The following is a 27,413-nucleotide window of genomic DNA, read 5'->3' as shown; positions in this document are numbered from 1 at the left end:
TTAAGGTGTTTGATGTGAGTTAGTGAGAAGTCCCAAAGCTTCCCTAAGGGGAAAAGAACCTATTTTGTATACCCCTCATAACTCAAAGTACCAAAAAAATTAGCAACCACATTAAAATAATAAGAGCAAATGAGTAGAACACAAATAAAAAATGAATTAAATCGATATAGAAATTGTACAATTTATTACATTTTCAGGTACATGCATCAAACTCGGCATTTGCGATTCCTTAACTGCGATTTTTAAGGAATCGCAATTAAGGAATTGCAAATGCCTATGCATCAAGAAATCGCTAAATAAATTGCGATTTCTTAGAATTCCTTAATTGCGATTAGCATTTTGCGAATCGCAATTAAGGAATCCCTTCCCATTCATTCCTATGGGCTTAGAGGCCCATAGGAATGAATGGGAAGACAATCTCAATATGCGATTCGCAATTAGCTAATCGCAAATTGAGATTGCGATTTCAAGGGTGCAGGGGTGTCCAAAGGACACCCTGTTGCACCCCTGAAATCAAACAATGCACATATGTTGTGTACACACATGCCCTAAGGGCATGTGTGTGCACAACATGAAAGTTAAAAAAATGCAAAAAATTGCATTTTTCTAACATTTCGCAAAATTACCATGAGGTCCAACCTCATGGTAATTTTTTCTCTCTAATTGCGAATTCGCAATTTATTTTAGTTTCATGCATTGCTTTTGAGGAATCGCAAATTTGCGATTCTTTAAAAGCAATCGCACTTGAAAAAATCGCTAAAATAGCGATTTATTCACTTTTAAGTTGATGCATCCCAAATAGTGATTTGGGAATCGCAAACGGCCGAATTTTGCGATTCGCACCGTTTGCGATTCCCAAATCGCTTGATGCATGTGCCTGATAATGAATTAATAAATACAAAATTACAGTGCCATACAAAAGGATTAAAAATGTGTCAATTCAAGTTATAACAATAGGATTAAAAATATATGCAATCATTAGAAGAACAATAAAATACAAATTGTCATTTAAAGAACAATAAAATACAAATTGTTGACTCAGCGTTTCGGTTTGTGGATTAATACCTTCCTCAGGATAGTGTTCTATTTGAAGAGAAACATACAATTAGATACATATAAATTATAATATATCATTCTTTATATATTCTATTCCGCTAACTGGTAATATTAGGTTGTCACTTATCTAGGGCGTAATTCTAATAAGGTTTAGACATTACAATCCTTACAGGCACTTTGACTTATATTTGTATCAGGTTCTAATTTCTTTGAGTTATGGAGGGTCATACCTATACTTGAGAGATAGTATCTGAGAAAAGATGCTTACTGCATATTGTAAGCTTTCTTGCCTTAATTTGAGAAGATGGGGGATGTATTCCACAACTGTTCATCTTAGATAAAATGCTTACTAGATATTGTAAGCTTACATACCTTATTAGTTAAAAAGGGGGAATGAATTTCAACTCTGTAATCAATTAGAGGGTATTCTTCACCCAATCACTTTATAGTGCTTAGGTCCTTCTGGTATGATCCAATAGTGATTTCGTATTTCAACACAGATTCCTTAGTGGGAATAGATAATATATATAATGAATATTTTTATGTCTATTCTTTTCCAAGATGGTATGTCCTGTTGTTTAATTACCTTCGAATTTCCTGTGTTCTGTGGACTGTCCGAGGTCAAGGGAGCCACCGAATTTTATGGTCAATTTGCTATATAAAAAAGAGAGTGCATGGACCTTAGGACTATGTGTCTAATATTTCTATATATTTGCTATCATCTAAATGTAAAGCACACTTACCCCTACGTCAGGGATTGTAGATCCGCGTGTGACTGGATCTTTTCAATAATTTCAGCAACGTCTTTATCTTCAATTCTGATGGTCTTTTTTGTAATATTGACCAGCTCTAAAATACAATGTTTGTCCATTTAAAGTGTGTTTGATCTCACAACTACAAGTTCGATTTCAATTCGCTATTCTATTCGAGTTTTAATTCGATGTTTTTAACCTAAAGATCTGGTGGCATAAATATTACTAGTCTGTTTAGAGGTTTGTCGTGACACCATTAATTGCCTATCTCACCCTCTACTTGTTTCTCATGTGACCACTTAGCCGAGTAAAGTGTATAAGGGGTTACGACCCAGGAAAGCGGGTTAATAGTTTGCCATTTGTTAAATATACCACTGGCAACTACAACATTAATCTAACCAAACGCCGGGTTGTTATATCTTTTAATAGTTACCTATCGGACTTTAGGTTAAAAATTACACCACTGTTTCCTGCCGGTTAAGATAAATAATAGTTCAGTTACTACTTATGTTTAGGCATTACCCTGTTGGTCTGCCGTAGCGGGGAAGTATATTAATTTCCACTCGAAAATCATCTTCTGAATTTAACATTCCGGACTTTAACCCCTTCCCTGCTGGCCGGTTTCCGCCCCCGTGCGGTAAACAAACGAACAGGGGCGGGCCATGACGAACCCCAGCCGTCATCAGAACACGAGCACCGTAGTGCATGACGGCTGGGGTTCGTCACCAGCATGGAAGGGGTTAACAAATATCCCAACATTATCATCTATAACGGCTTGGAAAGAATTCAGAGTCCTTAAGGCTGCTGGGACGTTTTAATGAACATTAAAAAAGGATGACGTCTGGCAGCTTTACACGCTAACACAACATGCATCACAGGGCCAGTCTCACCTTTGTTAATCTTGTCGGCTTCCCTACTCCGCTTGTCCCTCGTTTCCTCCCGATAAGTGATATTACATCCAATCGTGTGTTTATATACGATGTTTGAGCGGGCTCCTTGTTTATTATCGTCCCGCGAGATTTAGTAAACGGGAATAGCTGACGTAACTTCACTACTACTAAACTGAGAAAAATCCTAATTGTAAGACTTTCGGTATTCACAGAAGGCATTTAGGAGTCCTAAAGTTAGGACTACTAACTTCTGTGAATACCGAAATGAGTAAGTGCCTTCTGTGAATACCGAAATGAGTAAGTGCCTTCTGTGAATACCGAAATGAGTAAGTGCCTTCTGTGAATACCAAAATGGTAGTAAGTTTAGAATTTTGTCTTAAGTTAGTTCTGTGAATCGGGCCCTATATTTTTTACTTTATTACTAATTGTACTATAGTTAGTCACAAAAATTAGAGGCTTCTCTTTTTGATATTGCTTCTGTTTTTTTGGAAAAGGGTGTCTCTGTTGAAGTATTTAGCTCTCTTATAGGCATGTTTTACCATGCGCTTAGGGTAACCTCTGTTTAAAAATTTATCAGTTAAAACCTTAGTATGTTTTTCAAACTCTTTGATTTGTGAGCAGTTACGTTTTAACATTAAAAACTGCCCAAAAGGGATGTTATCTTTCTGACAAGGTGGATGATAACTCTTGTAGTGAAGCATGGTATTCCTGTCTGTGCTTTTCGTGAATAGTTCTACTTGTAATCTATCTTCTTCATGTTTGAATATTAAATCAAGGAACTCACATTGTTTGTTATCGTGGTGTACAGTAAACCTGAGGTTGGAATCACCTAGGTTCAACAATGAAATAAATTCCTCTAATGTATTCAATGCTCCGGTCCAGATAAAGAAGACGTCATCAATATATCGGAACTATTCCGATATATTCTCAAAGAAGGGTGCTATAGGATTAAATATATGGGTTTCCTCAAACTGTGCCACATATAGACGTGCTAGACTAAGAGCACAGGAAGCTCCCATGCTCGTACCCTTTACTTGTTTATAAAGGTCTTTATTAAAAATGAATATATTATTTTTCAAAACTATTGTGACACAATCAATAATGAATATTTCTTGAGCATTTAGGTCTCTATCATTTTGACCCAGGAGTGTTCTTATCATCTCAATCGTACTGTCCTGGGGTATATTTGTATAAAGAGCCTCGATATCAAGACTTACTAAAAATTGATTATCGGGGTTAAAAGGTAGATTTTCAACTTTTTGAATAATGGCTGCTGTATCCTTAATATACTCTTTTTGGATGGTTACATAAGGTTGTAAAAATATGTTGGCCTATTTACTAAGCGGCTTAGTTAATGAGCCAATACTGGATACGATAGGTCTCATGGGGGGGGGTTCTTTTAGGTTTTTATGCACTTTTGGTAATCACACATAACTCCTTTCCCAGATTATAACTGCAAGGAGACCTCCCTTCTTTTTGATAATTGTTTGATGTGAGTAGCCTCAAGGAGAAGTCTCCAAAGCTAGTCAAAGACTCACAAGACCTAGCGCTTAACCCGCCGGAAAACTTATCGGCGTATCCTGGAAGGCTACAGACACAAGCACAAATTCAACGTCAAAATATGGTGGATCAGCCAATCGGGCTAATTCTGTTGGAGGACTTACAAAATTCAGGAATCGAGAGTCGAACAAAAGAACTATAGAGAGTGGAAATGTTGTATGTTCAGTAATAGATATTTCTTCATGTTCGAATCATAATGTGAGTGATGTGGCCGTAGTGGCTGATCATAATGCTGTTAAGTTGCTCAATAAAGGTGGTGGAGATGATTTAGTATTAAGTCCAATCGATCATCCTTCCTTAATTGGGGATGCTCGCCCTTTTAATTTGTATCAATCCAGTATAATCTTGGAGAATAGTTTCTCTATTAATAAGTCAGTTTTGATTCCAGGTGTGGCTAGTAGGCGCAATAACCTTAAGGTTGATATTAATGAGCAATGTAAATCTTTTAACTCCACAGATTTATCTTTTTTAACAAAATTTCACGGAAATTTTCAGGCAAAACCAGATGCCTTAGAAAAAAATCTTAGTAACCCTGAGCGTGGAGTATGGGATTGTTTACTTAACACTATCGATTCAATAACAAATGCCCTTAATTTCCACTCTGACAAGTGAGACATTCAGGTGGACATTTTAAATACTTTAGCAACACACGTTGTAGGAATTGACGCAAAGCTTTTTCAACTAACTAAGTTGATCTCTAAAGTTCAAGCTGATAAAGAGAACCAGTTAATATCTTGCACTTGTGCTCAATTGATTGATAAAATCTCTGATCTGCCATCAATCGTTATTTCTATGGTCCACAAAGTGAAACTGTTATCTGGTAGGAAAGTCGAGGGGAGTGATGATCTAATAAATACTGGCACCATAGCAAAAATTGATTGCTAGTAACAAAAACATGGCCTCCCGACCAGTAGCTGGTAATATTGGTGTACCTCTAGAGACTCCCCACTCCCCCAAATCAAAGATAAATTGGAAATTAAATAAGAGTCGCTCAATAGCAAGTGTGGCCACTGAAGTAATGGTAGTACCCGAAATTTTATCAAAAAGGGCGAAAAAAAGGTTAAGAAAAGCTCATAACAAGTCAGTCCAGGATAAAAAAATACCTACTGGAGTAGTAAACAATAGCGGCTCATTAACCTCGAATTCTGGTCCTGTGGTTCTCTTCCCAATTTTTAGACCTTCGATTTCCCCTCAAGTCAATAAAAAGGTCAAACAACCCAGTAAAGTTGGGAGTGAAGGGTCAAAAGAAGAGCCTAATCTAAATGTGGGGACCAAAACCCAGACACTGTCAATTCGAGAGAATCGAGGAGGACAAGACAAGCCTATCCAAGATTTATACTCCTATCAGGGTATTCAAAACTTTATTAATCAGAACGAGATTACTCCAATCCAAGAATTAGCAGGGCCCAACGATAATACACAAAACTATGCAAGGGAAATAGGGTCAGTCTGGTCTAGGGATGATGGAGTAGTCTCAAAACGAAAGCAATATATGGCTATTGATACAACTGCAAACCCCTCCCATACCCATAATAACCAGATTTGTCAGGGAGTACAGCTCTGTTTACAAGATCAGAAGCCGCCTCATGGAAAATTAGTCAATCCCACCCTTCTGCAATTTAATAAGAATGAACAGGTTGAATGTCTTTGTACTCCGGCTCAATCAAAGCCAGTGCAGTCTGATCGATTAATTCTTCCAGACAATCCCCTGTTGGTAATTGTTGGGAATATGGATCTATACGAATCAGGGCTTAGGAGTAATATGGAATCCCTCTAAATGCAGGTTGAAAATTGAAAAGTGTTTTTTTTTGTCCCCAATACTCTACTTTTGGCTCACACGATATTTTGAATAGGGGGAACATTTTGAAACTACTAAAAGCAACTCCTGACCTTAAGGATGTTGCAACTGAAGACCTGGATTCTGTAGAGTTTAAGATAGATGGTGGTAACAGGGAGACAACCATCACGACCTGGCTAGAGGATGATATTATAAAGAAAATATTAGCGAATTCTAACAATTTTAAAAGCTGGGGGATTAAAGTATGGAGACTCCATGGTCTGCAATACCCGACCCCAATAATACCTATAGTGAAGAAGAAGGCTTCAAAAAGAATTGAGGTTAATCAATTCAGAGTATTGAAAGGAGCTTCAGCCTTAAATAGGTTAGGTGGCATTAAAATCAAAAGCTGTCAGCCAGGATCACGTGTGTGTGAGGAATTAAAAGGGGTTCCCCAGGAGGCTGATGATTGGAGTTGGCTTCCATCTATTCTATCTAGAAAAAAACAGTAAAGACTGATTGATATTGGGGTACCTCACATAATGTACCAACAGTGTTTAAATTTTGCTCTTGGAATACAAATGGTTTTAACACACTTATAGAAGATGTAAATGTTGTAGGTTTTTTAAAATTGTTTGATATGTTAATTTAGCAAGAAACATGGAATTTGGTCAGTACACCACTGATCTGCTATTATGAATATTTGAAGGCGGCATGTAGGGACGCCGCTTATGGTCGACCAAGTGGGGGACTTTCAATATATGTTGCTTTAAGTCTTAATGTTGAACATTATGAGATAGACCTTCAAGTCAATAGATTCAGTGCATTAAATTAGTAGCCAGTCAATCGTTGATCATTTTAAATGTTTATTTAAGTTTAAAAAAAAAAAAAGGTTCGATCATCTCAACTTATCCAGTTATGGGAAATGGTGAAAGTGCTATATTATGATCGTAGGGATGCACAGATGATCATTTCTGGGGATTTTAACACTCATCTTGTATCGTATAAAAAGCGGGAAACCCATTCAGATCTTTTAGCCCAATGGTCCAATTGTGAATTCATTAAATACAATCTAACGATTTTGCATGAAAGAGAGCATTTCCCAACATTTAATAAAACTGACTGTCTTTCTATAATTGACTATACAATATTGTCAGATTAACTCTCAGAATTAGTTTAAAGTTATGAGGTTGTTCCAAGGATTGAGAATGACCATAATCCGCAAGTTATTGTGATTAGTTTACCCTTCGAGTATTTATCAGAAACCAAAATATCGGCCGCTTTTAGCCTAAAAAGGTTAATATGGAGTGAGAAAACAGAGAAAGATATTATTAATTTTCTCTCGCTTTTAATCCTTGATGTGCGGGTCGCATACTCTGAAGGAACCTCAAGGGTTGCTCTATGGCCCACCTTATGTGACTCCTTATTGAATAAATTCCCTAATAGGGAACCATCTGGGGTGTAATTTTGAATCCTAAGAACCCAGGTTGGTTTTCCTACCGCTTATTATACTTGAAACGGTCTCTCAACAAAACAATCAGATCATTGTATAGAAAAGCAAAGGGGACTTACTACTTTTAAACGTCACTTAAAATCAGAGACTTAAAGAGGGGTTACAAGAATGAGGTTTGGAGGGCTAAACAATTGTACTATGAAGAAACTTGGCCCAAACTCCACTATGCATGTAAATCTAAGGATCTGTGACTGTTTTGGGGCATTATTAATAATTTAGAAAATGTAAATTTTAGAAGTACCAGTGCCAATATAGATGAATCAAGCTGGATACATTTTTTTAATATGAAAATAACTTCCCTAAGCCAACCGACCGAGGAGTTTGAATGTCTTGACCACCAATGTAAAATGGAGCCAGTAGAAGGGTGTGACCCTCTCAGTATTAGGGATACACCAGGCTCTATGGATACTAAGTTATGGTCGGTAGATAAAGTTAAAAAAGTTTTACTTAAAATTAGATCAAATGGAGCACCTGGCCTTAATGGAATTCCAATGCTATTTTTAAAGTTTAAATTAGGTATTGGCCAGAGTAATCAACGCTCCTTTTTAATGACATTCTTAAGTCAGGTTGTATTCCGGATTCATGGAGGGGAAGTATTATACAGCCGATCTACAAAAGTGGGCCCCAGGGCAATCTTGCAAACTATTGATTAATTACCCTCACAGACGTAGATGCGAAAATATTTGGAAGTTGTCTGTTAGAGGAGTTGGAGACTTGGGCGGAAAGAGAGGAATTGATCCCAATTTTTCAAACAGGCTTTAGGAAGGGAGAATCGACTCTTACTAATGTGATTTTATTGTCATTATTAGGAGAACAAACAATATGTAGGAAACAAAAATTGTACATCTGTTTTATCAACTTAAAAGCCGCTTTTGATTCTGTTCCCAGAAATATTCTTTGGACTAAGTTAATGAATTGGGGTATATGAGAAACTCTTTTAAAAATGATTAAATTATTGTACTCCAATACCTGGGTTCAGGTCAAAATTGGCGACGGTAGACATACTACCCGCCGCCTTGAAACAAACGTAGGCCTAAAACAAGGATGTGTGCTCGCTCCTTGTCTTTTTAATTTATTTATGTCTGATCTCTAATCCCATTTTAATGATGTAAACTCGCATTCCCCTGCTGTAAAGGGTAAAGAAATTAAATACCTACAGTATGCCAATGATACCATTTTACTTAGCCAAACCATGATAGGATTAAAATGATTAATAAATTCATTAAATACATATGTAACTCAAAATGGCTTAACAATTAATACAAAAAAACAAAAATAATGTTAATGGGAAAAGGCAAACTAGGGGCAAAGGACTTGAATATCAATGGTTTGTCTATTGATTGTGTAAAAGCTTATAAATATTTGGCAATTACATTTGATGACGGACTGTCATTTAGACAGCACTTCGATAACTTACAGGTTAAAGGTACCTCACTTGCCTTCGCTTTTCGAAAACTGAGAGATACGTTATTATGTCCCAATTATGACCACCTGCTTAAAGTCGTCAAAGCAAAACGTATTCCCTCCCTAGACTATGGGTCCATAATTTTTAAGGGTAGAGGCGTGAAAGTGCTGGAGGGCATAGTGGCAAGGACATATAAATCAGTTTTTAGGATTCCTAGGCAGATCCCGCGTGCCAATTTAAGATTGAAATATGGGTTAAGGAATCAGCTCTTGGTGTGTCAAGCTACATTTTTAAAACCATTATTTGCATTATCTCGAGCCGATGAGGACACATTGGCCAATATGTGCTGGCGCGAGATTTCAAAAGGCGAATATTCCAGAAGCTGGCAGGATTATTTAGCTGAGTGTCTCCTAAAATTCGAATGCCCTAAATTGGAAGATGAAACAAGGAGTAAAATGGTATACAAAAAATTAATTAATTCAACTTTTGCTTTGTTGTCAGAAGTGTTGGATAAAGATGAGTTGAGAAAAAAACCACTTTTGGTCTATTGCCAATTCTTTTGATAAAATGATGGTCCAACCTTATTTACTCTTTCATCAAAAACCCCTAATTAAAAAGAAATGTATGTTATTAAGGTTTGGAATCTACCCAACCAAAGATGGAACCCCTAAATAGGAGTCCAAATGGGCATCAAATATTTGTAGGCTTTGTGGGCAGTATGATGAAACCTCGCTGCATATGGTAACATTATGCCCAAAAATGTTGCAGGGACGGAAAACAATTTCAAAACCAATTTTTAAAGAAATGGGAGTCAGAACTTGTAGATCTGCACTAATATTTTGCTTAAGTGGTGTCAACGTCTATATTATACTGCAATTTGTTCAATTAATTTTTATAGTGGAAAAGAAATGATGTAAGGTTGACACCCAAAGTAAATGTTAAATTTGTTACGGCTGTGAACTGATGATGTTGCTGTTTTTAAGGGGTTGATGGATTATTTTTATGACACTTTTTAACCGTGTTATATTTGCTTGTTTTTAGAGTACTTTTTTAAAATAATGTCCCGCTTAGTATGTTTACTATTTTTATTGAATGGCGTATGTGCACTTTATCCCAGAAAAGTTGCCATCCACTATAGACCGTTTTAAAAATTAAATAATAATTCCATGCTGTTAGCACAAGGCACCTTAGCTTTGCCAGTGAAAAATTTAATGTACCTTTCACGTTTTGGCTGATAGCACAAGCCAATTTAGTATGGATTCTCTTCTGCTAGTGTATTTTAGTCGGTTTTAGTTTTAGATATTTGTGATACTGTTCTTTTGCTCTGTTGCTTACTGCCACTGAATATTTGCTGCTAGCCTATTGCACTTAATGCGCTGTTCACTTTTTTGCCATTGAACATTTGCTGCTAACCAATTGAACTTAATGCACTGTTCAATTTTTTTGATGATAGCATAAGTCACTTTAGCATTGATTTTGCAATATGACAGTTATAGACATTCTGTAAAATGTTATTTTGCGTTTTTTTTCCTACTGTAACTGTCATTGAATATTTGCTGCTAGCACATTGCATTTTAGCTTCTGCTTTGTAAGCACATTGCACTTTATTTTTGAACTTGTAGACTGCTACCAAACCTGTGAAAATATTGGCAGCACTATAATCCCTAACTGGAAAAAGTTAATCAACTATGGACAATTTTTATCTTTGCATTGTATCCCTGTATGTTTAGTTATTGGGTTTGATTTGTATTTGTTTTCTTCTTTTTTGTAATGGTTTTAATTAATCAACAAATAAAATACTACTACTACTACTACACTACAGGCTGAAAGGGACAACCATCCTACACATCCTGACCATCATCGCCTAACAGGCCTATGGCACCAACACAGCGGAAAACCAACATCCCACCCCACACCAAGCTGCAAGGGCAGCCCCTCTCACCCCGCCATGAGGCCTGCACCGTCCTTGTGAGCGGAGTTGCCTGCGATCCTGTGCGCCTGCCATATCCCGGCCCGCTGGACCATGAACCCGTCAGGCCTGCCCCTGCACTGCCAGGCCACACTGATCACCTGCCGACACTGGTATGTGTCAAGGAGGGCCCACCACGTGTTTGTGCAAGCTTCAAGCCCGAGGCCAGCGACCCTGCCAGCCTCTCAGACCATCGCTGGCTCCCGACACTGGCCCACCTTACTCCTGCCTCATTCACATACTACACCGGCGTCCTCTTCAGCCCAGTAGGGCCCATATGTGAAACTGTGTCCTGGGTCATGAATGGCAGTGACCCCAAATCAGGCCAGCATCCACAGCACCAGACCCCCCGATCAGTGAGGCAAAGTTCCATATAGGCATCCTGAGACATGTGCTGCCACTAACCCTGTTAAACGCCAGCCGGCTACATGTGGTTCCACGAACCCTGTTCAACGCCAGCCAGCGACACGTATTGCCACTAACCCTGTTCAACGCTAGCCAGCAACATGTGCTGCCACTAACCCTGTTCAACGCCAGCCAACGACAGGTGGTGCCACTAACCCGGTTCAACGCCAGCTGGCAACACATGGTGCTACTGAGCCTGTCCAACGCCAGCTGGCGACACATGGTGCCACTAACCCTGTTCTAACATAGAAGAAAGATTTTTCCCTCATGACCTAAATGCTTTAGCAATTGGCAATTCTCATATTTTTTATCAACAGTCCTTAAACACAAGGTAACACCATTCTATTTTATCATGTTTTTAAATTTTATTTCTTTTTTTTTAATTTAAACATTATATTTTTTACAGTATTATTTGATTTCGCAAAAATTATTTCATTAAAGAACACCTTAACATCATTGGTGAATAAAAAAATTGATACAATACCCATACAGAGACAACAACACAGGATTAAATACACTCTCACAATTCACTCATACATACACTCTCATACTCTATGCATTCAATCTTTTATTCTGTGGCTGAGGGGGTCACAAGATGTAATGTGCTCTTATTACGCAAGGTCGACGCGTTTCGGTGGGATGGGACCACCTTCCTCAGGACCTGTAGCAGAACAAATATTCTTTCCAATAGATAATAAATTCTGTATGGGTACCTGTAATAAGTAACATATCATAAGTTTATATTTCAATATACATTATCAATTAATACACCATTCATTACATTTCATTATATTTCTTGATTTCCTTGTGTAGGACTTACAAAACACAATGCATTTCGATTTTCATTCACATTTTATGTCTTTTGTGATTACTCCACTATATACTATTGATCAGCACATTAATTCTTAGTACTTGCCAAGTAAACTCCCCTCACAATATAAGGAAAAGAGGGTTAAGATAGGTAGTAGACTAGTTTAGAAAAGAGATAGAAAAAAAGATTTATAAAAAAAGGTTCTCACTGATGAAATTAATTAAATTGCACAGCTCTCTAGCTTGGCATCCAAAACATAATTAAACCAGTGAGAAGATTCTACATACCTGCCTAGTAAAGTCATTTTGTTCTGTTTTGTAGTCAACTAAGGAAATTACGGGGCATAGTCTATTGTGTTTGAACCTCAGAGTAGTGTATTACGAGGTTCCTGTTTATACATTAACAGAAATACTACCAATTTGAAGGTCCTGTTAATATATTCTAGGGAAATATCTACCCTTAGTTCCCTGCTGGTTGAACTTACCAATTAGCATTCGACATAATTTCTTTTAGGTACAGCAGCATCAATTCCTTGTTTCTATGCTTCGTTCAGTCAGTTTGACGTTTATTGTTTTCTAAAAGATAATATGAATTAAGCTTAGCCCCTTAGTATCTTTGTAGGGTCGTCTATCTGCCAAACTGATAGGTGAAAAACTGACCTTGTATAACGTAGCATCATTTTTTGTATTGTCAAGTAGTATGCTTGAGGCCACTTCTTTGTCACTATATTTTATGGAGGAGATTTCAATGTGGGTCAGTTTCTGAAATAGATGTAAAACTTACTTAGTCCCTTTTCATCTTTATCCTATTCTTATGAAACCTCTATGTAGTATACAAAACCAACCTTATGTGTAGGTGATTTTTCATGCGTAGTCATTAACCATCTTTAGGTCTTTAGGTTTCAACCCCATTTGTTTGGCGGCTTCTCTGTCACGTTTCCCAGTTGATTACTGCCATAGGGGAATATCACGTAAGTTGTAGATGACCGCGTTTATTACATAAACCATGATTAAAACATTTCAACTATCTCGGTAAGTTAAAATAGACCCTAACCATTTAAATGATCCATGCGAGTAATCTATTTTCTATAGCGTAATGTGTTCTTATTCCTATATCTGCTGTGTACGGTGTCAGCGCCTCAATGTTATACGTGCCGACAAAACCCAAGGCTAATACGCCATAGCGTTTGAATTACACTGGCTTAGCTCAACAGTAGAGTCAGAGTGGGCTTGTGAGGTTCCGTGACGGTTCCGTGACGACTTGAACCCGTGTTTTCAAGTTTGTCGGAAATATATAATATTGGTATCAGTGAACCGTAAATGATCCATTTAGTATATCCTGGTGTTTTCGCTACGCTACGAGCAAGAGCACTCCTTCTATAAACACATTTCTGATCTACCCATGGCATCCATCTTAGATCATGGCCGCCATTTTGTGATTCTTGCCCTCACATATGCAATAGCCTCTGATCACTTCATTTCGATTAAGGACACGTAACCTTAGCCGGAGATTCACCTCTTTCATGACACGTGCACCTTAAACCAGATCACGCTGTAGCTGCATGACTCGACAAAGGCTACCTCCTCTGCCCGAGGCCAGCCCTACCAAACTGGTCTTCGTGTCCATTGTACCTGATCATGATTAGGCGGCCGAAGCCGGTAGCCTTGCCCATTTACAACCCACAAACATCCCTTATCCCACTTTTCTATCTTCCACACCTGGCTCTGTTTCTTTCTTTCTGAATCTTTATTAGGGGGAGGTAACGAACTTTACGATGAGGCGGTCCGGGTCCCGAATGCAATATTGACAGGGAATTGTGACAAACTAGTGGGAACCCCTCTCTTCGCAATGTTTGGCCTCAGATATTATCGACGGTTCCTGTGTAACACCAAATATTTATTGTTTTAGACACAAAGGTTTTGGGAATGTATTACATGTAAAGAATTCGCCCCCAGCTTAAAATTTCGTATATAAGGAGCAACCCACTTTGTACAAATCGAACAGGCTCCTGATTACTGCCCGTGTGTAGTATCTGTGACTTCTGTGTCCCTGCAGTAATAAACCTTTGGTCTTTGACGCCACCATCGAGAAGCCCGTGTTTCTGTTCATTTGTGCACCAAGGCAGGTTGGAACTCCGGGGTCTTTGGGTGTTGTACCCTGACACCTCTGGACGGAACCAAAAAGTCCAGAACTCCAATTGGCGCCCAACGTGGGGCGACGTCATTCGGTACCGGTCCAAAAGCCTGAAGAGTTCGAGAAGCTTCGTGTGAAGATTCCTGAGGGAGGCGCCCCACTTCATCGATCCCGGCATATCGCAAAAGTGGCCTGAAGTTCTCTTCCACGAGGGTTTCCCGTTCAGGACGGCTGCAGTGGGCCGTTGCCTTGACCGTCGCCCTGTCTTGGACCCGAGGTGCAGTCCTTAGTACGGCGAAACATGACGGGTTTCTCCTTGGTGACGTCTTCAGTGACTCAGTTAAGTATTTAGTGATAGCTAGCTGGTTATTTTTGTGAGGATTGTTAAAAATCCTTGATCGGTTCTTGGTTTGGTTTGGTTTTGTCAGATTATCACTGGTTGTTCTAGTTACGATAATCTATTTGGTTTAGTTTGGGTATCGATACATCAGTTCGTTTTGGTAGGCCTAAGTTCTTGGTTCGAGTGCACATATTTGTTCCGTGTTTGTTTGTTTTGTGTTCCGGACTGAAAATGGTAAGTCGGAAAATGTTGTCTTGTTTTAGTTGCAACAGTGACTCACGATTGGAGGACTCTTGTCTGGTTCCTCCGATTGGGACTCCCCTATATGATTTATATTGCAAGTATGGCGTGGGTCCTATATCTTATAATGAGGTGTGGGTCCGTTATTGTAAGAAGGATGGTGTCCTTAGTTGGCCACTGCATGGTAGTTTTGAACCAGAGATTCTTGACAACTTAGAAGCGAAATTGTTTAGGAAGAAAGCCCGGCCGGCAATGTTTGATTCTTTCCGTTACTGGCGAAAAGAATCCAAACAGAGAGAAATGAAAAGGTTGAAGAAAGAACAGAAAGAACAAGGAGAGTTAACTCTAGAGCAAGCGGCTAAACAGTTGCAGGCTAACGAGTGTGAGAAGGCCATAGATGTAGCTATTCGAGAGCATAACTTAGCGATTGACAAGTGCTATCCTGCCTTGCCATCGAAAATGGCTAAGATACTGGAGGATTCTGAAAACGATCCTCTGCTATCTTATCTGTTAAGGTCACCTCCACCGTATGCACAAGGTGCTACGGCTCCGCCTGTCCCGAATGGTCAATTGCCGGTTGCTGGACAACCTGGTGTTCCTGCTCCTATCCCTCAGAATCAAGTTCCCGTACCTCCTGTGATGAATGTGAATGTTCCTACAGCTCCTCCTCTTCCTGTACTGCCAGCCTCTATACCTACTGCTGTACCTACTGCTCCAGAAACTATTTTCCTCGATACTCCTACTGTTTCGTCATCTATTCCTACCTCTACTGCGTTCTCTATGTCTGCGAGTGTGCTAACTCCACTTTCTGTTCGTCGAAGAATCACTGATTCTGTTACTAATATGCTGTCTCCTATATATAAAACTTTGATTAAGACTCCTACTCCTGACTTTGTACAGAGACGGAGTCAGCTTCCAAGTACTGAGGAACGGGGAGTTTTAGATTCCACGGCTCTCAGATGGATTTCGAAGAGTAGAAGATATAGTACGAGAGATGTGCTAGACACATTTATGCAGTGGGGGGAACCGACGCAACGGTACGTCTTTGATGAGATGTGCTCGTTGTTACGTGAGGAGATAGAAGAAGACGATGTCGAATCAGATTTGGAAGATTTAATTAGGATTCAAAAAGAGTTCGCTGCTGGAATGATAGTGGGTGAGAATATAAAGGAAGCGATGGAACTCATTTTAAGTTTTAGGAGTGATCCATCTCTTCGTTCACCGAGAGATTTAGAGAAAGGTAAAGTGAAGCCAAGTCGCCAATATCCTATGAGGGAGGTTCCTCCAATCTGGCGCGAAGCAATACAACGTGATGATAATGCAGGAATTGCAGCTGCTCCAGCACAGTTCCAACGAGTGTGGATACACATTCCATGGAAGCGAGCTGAAGTGTTAGCGGTGAAACAGGCCTTGCCAGATCCACGTAAGAATCCAGCTGGATATTACAAGGAATTAACACAGACAGTTGAGGCTTGTATAATGAACTTAGCCGACATTGATATGCTGTTTGGTAATGTAGTTCCGCAACCAGTGTGGGCTAAAATTCGTAGAGAGGATCATCAAGCTGCTTTAGGTGGTGATTGGGCAGCTATCACTGCAGCAGATGGTCAACAAATAGGTGGTGCGAAGCCCGAACCTCTGATTGCTAATCTGCCAGGTAGAATAATTGATCTAATGAAGACTCTGATGCCAGCATTACGTGTTAATTGGGACAAGTTGTCAGCATGCAGGCAGAAGAAAGACGAAAGTGTCTCTGACTTCTTCACGAGGTTTGAAGAGACTTTTGTAGATCATAGTGGTCAGGACATGAGTACAGAAGGAGGGCAAAGACTGTTTGTAGATAAATTTGTGCATAATTTGTTACCTGAATTATGCAATAAATTAAAGGATTCAGAAAGTGCGTGGGCTGTATCTACGACAGCGCAAATACTTGCGACTGCACAGTACTACGAAAATAGAGATAAAGAGGAAAAGGAGAAATCAGAAAAGAAAACGAAAGATTTAAAAACTAAAGTTCTTTTGCAGCAGGCGTATCCGCCTCGCACAAATCAGACTAATACGCAGCAAGGTTCATACCAAAGGACAGATTATGGTTCATCAAGACCTCAATACCAGTGGAATCAGTGTGCGTACTGTAAGAAAGAGGGTCACTATAAAAATGAATGTCCGATCTTAGCGCAAAATAATGCAGCAGCAGCTCAGAGAGGTCGTGGTGGTTTTGTGCAGAATTCTAGAGGTCGAGGACGAGGTGCTATGCCTCCACAAACGAATGATCGTCCCTCCAATCACTTCGATCAACGAAATGGACAATCTGCTCAGCAAAATAGATCTCAACAGTATCTTGTTGAGGACTATAATGAAGTAGATGAGGGTTTTCAGCAAAATGGGTACTAGGACAGCCATGGACAGAGAGAGGGAGTAGTATCAGTTCCAGTGGATCAGAGTGGGCCTTATGTCGCAGTAGCAACATCAGGTGTAGTCGAACCATTTCTGTTGGATACTGGTGCCGCAAAAAGTTCTATCATTCATGCGAAACTCCCTGGCGCACCTTTGTCTGGCTCAACAAATGTTTCCGTAGGTTTTTCAGGCGCCCCTGTTTACAACCCGATATCTGGTCCTTTGTCTATTTCTGTTGGACCGTGCCAATTGAAAGCACCCCTGATTTTGACGACAGGTTGTAATGAAAATCTGCTTGGTTTAGATTTGTTAAAACGACTATATGCGACATTGTACTGTTCTCCGGAAGGAGTACAGCTTACATTGGGTAAAAATATCACCTCTCCGATGTATTTGTCAATGGATGCACTCCCGCCGGAGCTACATTCACTCCCTGATTCTCTTTGGGCGACTGGTCCTAACGATGTAGGTCTCCTAGAAATTCCACCGTATGTGGTAACTTTGAAAGCGAATGTGAAATTTCCAAGAATTCCCCAATATAAAATCTCGAGTGAAGGTGAGCGTGCACTTTTATTGATTGTGCAAGACTTGATTAAGAAGGGTGTGGTTGAAGAAACTAGAGGTAATGTCTGTAACAGTCCTGTCTTACCGATTCTGAAGCGAACTGATCCGACAAAACCTCCAGTATATAGGTTTGTTATAGACCTCAGAGAAGTTAATAAGATTGTAGTCCTGCAGTTTCCTGTAGTACCAGACATTACTGCCTTGTTAACATTGATTCCTGCCACAGCCACATGGTTCTCAGTTATTGACTTAAAGAATGCCTTTTTCAGCATTCCGATAGCCGAAGAAAGTAGGGATATTTTCGGCTTCTGTCTAGGAGGTCGCAGTTTCAGATTTAAACGCGCTCCACAAGGCTATTGTGAAAGTCCATCCATTTACAGTCAAGCATTAAAAAGCCAGTTAGATTCTTTTGTCCTTCCTCCAGGTCCTGCCCTAGTACAGTACGTAGACGATCTTCTAGTGGCTGCCGATGACAAGGAAACTTGCAAAGCAGCTACAGTTTCCCTATTGCATCATTTGTCTAATCTGAATCACAAGGTGTCTCCTTCCAAAATGCAATACTGCTGCCAAGAAGTGACCTACCTAGGTCATCTCTTGTCAAAGGAGGGAAGGAAGTTGACCCCAGAAAGAATAAAAGCAATTACGCAGATGAGTGTTCCACGCACACAGAGAGAAGTACGTGCCTTCCTAGGTATTACCTCTTACTGTAGGCAGTGGATTCCAAATTTTTCTCTGTTAGCAAAACCATTGGTAGCTTTGACTGGGAAAAATGTTCCGAGTCCGGTGCCATGGTCTGATGAATGCCAAGAGAGTTTTACTGAATTACGAAAAGCATTGTGTTCAGCTCCTGTATTGGGTACACCTGATTACAGTAAGCCATTCACGCTCTACGTTCACGAAAGAGAAGGTTGCGCGTTGAGTGTTCTGACACAGAAGTTTGGTGATAAACAACGCCCTTGTGCGTATTTTTCATCAACATTAGATCCGGTAGCTAGAGCGTTGCCTAGTTGTTTGAGAGCTACAGCGGCAGCTGCGGTTTCCATTCGACAATCTGCTGGTTTGGTGATGAATAACATGCTAGTGGTCATGGTTCCTCATGCAGTGGATACACTCATGAACCGAACGAAGACTCAACACCTTACTAGTGCGAGATTATCTGGGTACGAGCTGACATTACTAGTGAGTCATATTCAGATCAAAAGATGCAATGTATTGAATCCAGCAACATTGTTGCCGACTGATCAAGAGTCGAGTGATTCCGAGCCACATGATTGCCATTTCAAAACGGAGGAAGAGACAAAAGGACGCATCGATTTGAAAGATACTCCCCTATCAGATCCGGATGGTACGCTGTATGTGGACGGGTCATGTTTTAAATTGGAAAATGGTGATGTGACTGCTGCCTACGCAGTAACGACTTTGAAGACGATTGTGGAGACTGCAAGAGTAAGTCAGAATTCTGCCCAAGCTGCAGAATTAATAGCTCTAACGAGAGCGTGTGTTTTAGCTGAGGGAAAGAGAGTGAATGTGTTTACAGATAGTCAGTACGCATTTGGCGTGGCCCATAGTTTTGGCCGGTTGTGGAGAGAAAGAGGGTTCATTACGTCCCATGGGACTAAGATCCAGCATGGTCAGCTAGTTAACGACTTGTTGGAATCTCTAACCTTGCCGACTGAAGTTGCGATTGTGAAGTGCAGTGCTCATAAAGCAATCACGGATGATGTTGGTCGTGGGAATGCCTTTGCTGACGAAATCGCTAAACAGACAGCTAGAGACACGATGAGCAGAATGTATGTTGCCACGTCTGCAAGATGGATTGCTGAATCTGGAATGTGTGAGGATACTATGGAAAGTGTGAAAGAGATTCAGAAAAAAGCGACTGAGGAAGAGAAACGTGTATGGAGAGAAAGTACGGGCAAGTTGGACTCGAATGGATGTTGGATTGATTTGACAGAACAACAGCGTTGGATGTTGCCTGATGCATATGTGCTTGCAGTAGTGACGATGGCGCATGGAGTAGCGCATATAAGTTCTAAAGGGATATGTAAGATGTTAGCTCCGGTCTGGAAGAATGAGGGAATAAGTAAGTGTGCAGAGAGAGTGGTGAAAAATTGTATGGTGTGCTTGATGCATAATCCTGGCAAGGGAACTCCAACTCCAGCTGGTCATTTCGCTCCTCCGTCCTGCCCCTTTGAAGTGATTCAGTTAGACTTCATTCACATGGAACGCTGCAACAATCTAAAGTACGTCCTGGTGGTAGTCTGTGCTTTTTCCAGGTGGATAGAAGCATACCCACTAAAGGACAACACTGCCCTATCTACTGCCAAAATTCTTCTCAAGGAATTTTTCCCTAGGTATGGAATGCCACGGATTGTATGGTCAGATAACGGAAGTGAGTTTATAGGGAAAGTTATGCAGAGTGTGTGTGCCGGTCTAGGACTGAAACAGAAATTTCACAGTGCAAACCATCCCCAGTCTGCTGGTTTAGTCGAAGGTTACAATGGCACTCTCAAGCTAAAAATAGCCAAAATACAAGCATCCACAGGTTTAGCCTGGCCAGACGCACTTCCTTTGGCCTTGTTATCAACGAGAGCAACAGTACATTCTAGAATAGGGCTTAGTCCATATGAGATTGTGTTTGGCCGCCCGGCAAATATCTGGGGTGTGCCGAGGCCTAAACAATTTTGCTCCATTGAATATCCTATGTTGATAGACTACCTTTACGACTTGACTGCTAAATTGAGTCTTATTCATCAACAGGTTTTCGATGCTTTGCCAAAACCTCCGGAGAGTCCAGGGCACCAGCTGAAACCGGGTGATTTCATTGTAATCAAGAACTTTGCGAGGACGAAGAACCTTCAACCAAGATTTGTGGGGCCTTTTCAGATCTTACTGGCGACGAGGACAGCAGTTCGTGTCGCTGGCCGCAAGCACTGGATTCACGCCTCCCACGTAAAGCGTGTTCCTTTGCCGCTCCCTTACGACGGCTGGGTGAAAAAGGGAATTGGTGCCTCCGAATCTGAAATCACTCCGAAGTTCATCTCTTTCAGCGATGCCGAATTGATTACTGACACTTCCAAACCTGACTCTCCTCCAGAAAAGACTCCTTTGAACATTGAACATTTGTCTCCAGCATCAGAAGAAACTTTGTTATCTGCGAACTTAAACTCTGCAACAGCTGCTAGTGATACGCTATTTTCCGATCAGACAGTACCAGCGAAGCAGAGATACAACCTAAGAAGCCATAAAATGGACAAATAAAGCAGGCAACTGCATATTGTGCTTTTGATATATTGAACTTTTTGCCTTCAGCCAGGAAGTTTGCTATTGTTTATTTGTTTTTTAAAAAAATTGCCTTGCCGTCTGGGTAGCCGTAGGGTCGTGGCTGTGTGCCTAGTTTGAATCTGCAGGGGTCTGACACAAGGTCGATCTTTCTATTGGTTCTGGGAACTCCCAGGGCTGATAGAGGCATTTTCATCTACGTACACATCATCAGTGGTCGCGAGCGGATTGTAGAAGATGGAGCTTCCTGCGCTGCAACGAGAAAATGTGATTTATGTTCGCAGAAACAGACTTAATAGAATTCTTCATAGCAAATGCTTTTTGATGCAATGTGCCATTACATTTTTGATTATTTTAGCAACATTGGTAGGTGGAATCGTCTTTAGTGTAAATTTGATTTTTGTGCCAGTTTCTACAGTACCTCCCCTTGATCCTGCTGTTTCTACTGTTTCTTCCATACACTCTTTTCACTCATTTCCGGAACATGAGCAAGCCCGACGCTCAGAATTCACTAACAACACTTTTGTACAGCTCTTGCACCAACACCAACTGGTAGTTAACACTACAGACTGCTGGGTGTGTGGCTTGATACCCCACACTATGGATAAAGGTATTCCATATCTGGTTTTGCCTTACAGCTATAATGGATCATTTCAGGCCTTCCAAACCATCTTTGCTTATGCCCTTGAAACCTATCCTCCACGTCCACCGCGTTCCACTAAATATAACTCTGCCAACAAAGCCTTAGTCCAAGGAATTATTGACATGGTCAAGGACGTCAATAATACTCCATCTTACCCTAGAGACGAATTGCGAGTATATTTAAGTTGGAATACTTCAGAGTATCGCCTTAGTTTAGGAGAAAGCAAGCGTAAAAGCTCAACTCCAATCTGGGTCGTACCTCACCGAGGTCAGGTCTGCTTGCAAGGTAATGGGAGAAATCCGAGAGCTCAGCTAGGGAGGAGTGAGTGCGTAGAGACTTATGTGTTTCCGGCTAACTTTTCCCCTGCCTTTCTTACTGCCAGGGGTACCTACTTCATTTGTCGAGACAGAGCTTATACATGGTTGCCTGCCGACTTTTCAGGATCATGTTACATTGCTCGATTGTTGCCTCCGACATACACTGCTTCATCTGATTACCACAGAACCAGAATAGCGAGAGGTGTCTTCAGCAAGGAAGATACCGCTGGTCAGGAAGCTGGAGACTTCTTCAAAGGCTTCCTTCCGTTCTGGGGACCTATGGCCAATAGTAGAAACATACGTCAGCTAACACGGGTAGTTGAATCTACTATTACCGAAACTGCTGGTGCCCTTAGCAATCTGACAGCTGAGCTTCAGGCGGATAGGCTCATGACGTTGCAGAACCGTATGGTTCTAGACGTTATACTTGCAGATCGAGGTGGGGTATGTAGAATGATCCAATCGAGCTGCTGTGTCTTTATTCCTAATAATGCTCCAACGGTCTATGAGGCGATCTCTAAGTTGCACAAGATTTCAGACTCCATACATGTAAACAAGGGAAACTGGTCCTTCATGGAGTGGTTTTGGACTCTGATATCAGCGTGGGGATGGAAGGTTCTAATGGTCATTGGTGCCATCTTAGTATTCCTATTCTCATGTTGTCTGATTATCCAGTGTGGTCCTGCTCTGTGTAGTCTTTGTGCTGCAACTTGTCTCAGAAAACCACCTGCGTTTGGAGAAAAGACACGAGAAAGGATGATGATACAACAGCATGTCACTGACCTGATGAGCATAGAACTAGATTCTGACATAGACTGAGTTATTGCCTATGTAAGGGCAAAAGGAGGGTCTGAGGTTCCGTGACGGTTCCGTGACGACTTGAACCCGTGTTTTCAAGTTTGTCGGAAATATATAATATTGGTATCAGTGAACCGTAAATGATCCATTTAGTATATCCTGGTGTTTTCGCTACGCTACGAGCAAGAGCACTCCTTCTATAAACACATTTCTGATCTACCCATGGCATCCATCTTAGATCATGGCCGCCATTTTGTGATTCTTGCCCTCACATATGCAATAGCCTCTGATCACTTCATTTCGATTAAGGACACGTAACCTTAGCCGGAGATTCACCTCTTTCATGACACGTGCACCTTAAACCAGATCACGCTGTAGCTGCATGACTCGACAAAGGCTACCTCCTCTGCCCGAGGCCAGCCCTACCAAACTGGTCTTCGTGTCCATTGTACCTGATCATGATTAGGCGGCCGAAGCCGGTAGCCTTGCCCATTTACAACCCACAAACATCCCTTATCCCACTTTTCTATCTTCCACACCTGGCTCTGTTTCTTTCTTTCTGAATCTTTATTAGGGGGAGGTAACGAACTTTACGATGAGGCGGTCCGGGTCCCGAATGCAATATTGACAGGGAATTGTGACAAACTAGTGGGAACCCCTCTCTTCGCAATGTTTGGCCTCAGATATTATCGACGGTTCCTGTGTAACACCAAATATTTATTGTTTTAGACACAAAGGTTTTGGGAATGTATTACATGTAAAGAATTCGCCCCCAGCTTAAAATTTCGTATATAAGGAGCAACCCACTTTGTACAAATCGAACAGGCTCCTGATTACTGCCCGTGTGTAGTATCTGTGACTTCTGTGTCCCTGCAGTAATAAACCTTTGGTCTTTGACGCCACCATCGAGAAGCCCGTGTTTCTGTTCATTTGTGCACCAAGGCAGGTTGGAACTCCGGGGTCTTTGGGTGTTGTACCCTGACACCTCTGGACGGAACCAAAAAGTCCAGAACTCCACTTGTACCATTTAAATGTACACAGTTTTGTCACGGTTTCACGATTCCCTCGAGTTAATAAACTCCCCATTTGATGTATTTAGACTAATCTATCTGCTACGCATATAAATTTTCCTTCCCAAAAAATGATTACATAGACCTTAATCTCCAGCTAAGTACTACGAATATCTGCTTACCTTTCTCTTTTTAGACAGCGTTGCCGACAAAGATTTCATTCCACCAGCTCATACGCTCACGTAGTGCGATGAGAGATCTCCTTTTGAATGAAAAATTTCACGCCTAAAGATTGTTTACATCATCCGAGGATGGCGTGCTGAATGGGCGCCATTTGTAAGTGAAGAGAGATTAGTTTAAAATATATAACTACTGCAGGCGCCATCTTTGAACAGTATTACATCGAGACAAAAAAGGTTTATACTGCATTTGATTCCTTCATTTTGATATATGTTATTTTTAAAGGAGTGATTTAGATGAACATAACTTTTAAGTCTCCGATATTAGGCCTAACGCAAATGGGTCTGAGTCATTACTGAGAGTTAATGCCCTAGTTAGCTAGATAGTCAAATACGTAAATCGAGCCAACTTTCCAAAAATCACATGTAATGTGTCAGAGTGGTAAAGGCTCTACGCATGGTATTGAAATTGTTGCTGGTAAAACGAGCCACTATCGATGTTTGTCATTCAACTGCGTGATATTGATGCCATACAGTATCAGGTCTTGTTGTGTTTAGTTATTAATGTAGACCCACGTCTGGAAACAGACATTTATATTTCAAATATCGTTTTCTGTTTGTTAGTGATGGTGTGATACGCAAGATCGTCCTTACTTAAAGTTGGTATCACAATTGGGTCAGCTATTTTTGAGAGGGATCTTAATAATTTGATTATCACAACGTAATATAAGCGTGATGAGACTGAATAGGCTCCCAGCCTTCGCTATCAATTGCTGAACACAACCATACTCGTTGTTAGGTAAGGGAATATTTGCATGGTTAAAGTGTGGTTTACAGGATCGTGCATTTCGAGTAGTAAGTGAATTCTTGTATTCTATTTATCTTATTAGTCAGAGAATAGATTCAATTATTTTCGGGAAGGGATATACATAGTTTGGCTATGAAAGCCAAGGCATATGTATTTATTGTAAATAAACTCCCAGCCTACGTTTATACATTGATGAACACATCAATACTCCGTGTCCAGCAATGGAGTACTCGTGACAATTAGGTAGGTTCTCATAGAGTTACAGAAATAAGGATGTGATGGAGTCATCCAATACATGCATGATGATTACAAGTAAACTACCAGCTTTCAATATCCGTTACTGAACACGTCAATACTCGATGTTCAGTAAGGGAGCATCTGCATGTTTAAGATGTAGTTAACAAAATCGTCTATTTCTAATGGATGAATGAATACTTGGTTGTATAGTTCTTCTTATGTTTTTATTCCGCGGTTAGGGTTATTTTGAGGAAAAAGATCTTCATTATTTAGATATCAAAAACCAAGGCATATATCTTTGTTAAAAATAAGCTACCAGAATACGCTATCCATTCCTGAACACATCAATAATCAGTGTCCGGCAAGGGAATACTCACAACGCTTACGTCAATCATCATGGAATTACAGAGATAAAAAGTATTGCGGAGTAGCACATGACTCAAATCTGTCAGTTTATTCAGTTACATACCAAGAAATATTTTCATTAAGACCTGATCTTACACTGTCTAATTAAAAAATCCAGTAGCATTCTCGCTTTTTTCTAGTTCTTTCCATAAATTCACCATTTTTGTGTTGTACTTTTTCTAAGATACACCACTTGAGTTCAGATTCCTAATGGTTCAGTTCAGTGCAATGTTGGGTTAGTGGAGCTGTCATTTTATTTGTCCTTATCGCTGATTTATGTTTGCTAAACCTAAGTCTGAATTCTCGGCCTGTTTCCCCAATGTAGGCAAGGCCGCCTGGGCAGACAATATAGTAGATATTATTTTTACTTCTGCAATTCGTGAATGATTTCAAGATTATATTTCTGTTGTTATGCATTATATTATCACTCACTATTGCAGAGTCACAGGCGTGGCAGTTTCCACATCTATGATTGCCTCTGGCCCTGGGGGTTCCGCAGGGATCCTCGCTGAGCCCCACGTTATTCAATCTGTACGTGAGACCGCTGGCTGAGGTCGCTAGGCAGTGGGGCCTGACTTTGGTCTCATATGCCGATGACACTCAGCTGGCGGTTACTCTCAGCGGAGATGCGGAACAAGACGCCCCCAGGTTTCAGAATGGGCTGAAGGCGGTGGCCAGTTGGCTGACGGCGAACTGTCTCCAGCTTAATGCCACCAAGACAGAGATTATGATTGTCGGTAAGAGAGTGGAGCTCTGGGGTGACATATGGTGGCCTTCAGAACTGGGACCGACTCCGACTCCGGTTTCGGAACTAAAAAACCTGGGAGTCTGGCTGGATGCTGGCCTCACCTTCGTCGGCCATACCAAGAAAACAGCAGCCTGCTGTTTCGGCGTTCTTCGGGGTTTAAGACCCGTTCTTAAATTTTTCGATGCCCCAACTAGGCAGCTGGTGATTCAGGCTACAGTTATTTCTCGCCTGGATTACGCCAGCTCCATCCTGGTGGGGGCCAATCAGGCAGAAATTACCCGCCTACAGCGGGTACAAAATGCCGCAGCCAGAGCAATAGTCGGCCTGCCAAAATTCTGTCCTGTTTCCAATGTCCTTCGCTCCTTGCATTGGTTACCAGTGAGCAAGAGAATCCATTTTAAGGTCCTTTGTTTGACTTTTAAAATTTTGAAGTGCATAGGTCCCCTGATTTTGTCTAACTTTCTGTCCTTTTATGTTCCAACACGCGCTCTGCGTTCCTTGGGCCAGGCTCTCACCGTGGTCCCTCGATTCAGGCTTTGTCGTGCCGGTGGACGCTCTTTCTGTGTCAAAGCTGCAACCATCTGGAACTCTCTCCCGGTGGAAATTCGTCTGCTGGAGGATCTTATGCTTTTTCGGAAAGCCATTAAAACATTTTTGTTTTAGTCTCTCCTTTTAGCTGCCCCTATTCTGTTTTGGCTTCAGTTGTGCTATGTCCTACCTTGTTAGGGCGCCAGGACGCTCCTTTGCCGGAGCAGCTGTGCGCACAATAAATACCTATAACATAACATAACATAACACTAACCCTGTTCTACGCCAGCCGTCGACACGTGGATGAGGGTTTCAGGAATACCCTGCGAACCAGTAGGTCTCACATCAAGGAGCTAGTTGTGAATCATGAATGGCAGAGTCCACACCAGTGGTCACAAGGAGAGGAGTAATAGGAAGATGCAGTCCGGATGAAAGCCGGGTCACAGTCACTGAGGTGACCGAACACGTGGTGCCACTGAACCTGAATTGCGCAGGCTGGTGGGGCCACCTACCTATGCCAGCGACACTCGGTGAATGACCCGTGCTCACAGCTGCCTCCGACCTACACTGTGGTCCAGTAGGTCAATGAGTCTTGATTTAGCGATGGTAGAGTTCATATCTGTGTACAGGCATCATTGCAGACTGC

General features: G+C 41.0%; 1 long non-coding RNA gene across 1 annotated transcript; it reads right to left on the bottom strand.

The window, feature by feature from the left end:
• Positions 1–12,797: 12,797 nt before the first annotated feature.
• LOC147707513 (uncharacterized) lies at positions 12,798–24,157 on the bottom strand. The gene is made up of 3 exons (XR_015296460.1): positions 24,045–24,157; positions 12,983–13,088; positions 12,798–12,899 (listed from the first exon to the last, which is right to left on the bottom strand). It is a non-coding gene; the product is annotated as an uncharacterized LOC147707513 (long non-coding RNA).
• Between the last annotated feature and the right edge of the window lie 3,256 nt (positions 24,158–27,413).

Source organism: Lissotriton vulgaris, chromosome 6 (genome assembly GCF_964263255.1).
Source record: "Lissotriton vulgaris chromosome 6, aLisVul1.2, whole genome shotgun sequence".
NCBI lineage: Eukaryota > Metazoa > Chordata > Amphibia > Caudata > Salamandridae > Lissotriton > Lissotriton vulgaris.
Note: the sequence above shows the minus strand (reverse complement) of the source record. Positions and strands in the feature narration are given on the sequence as shown.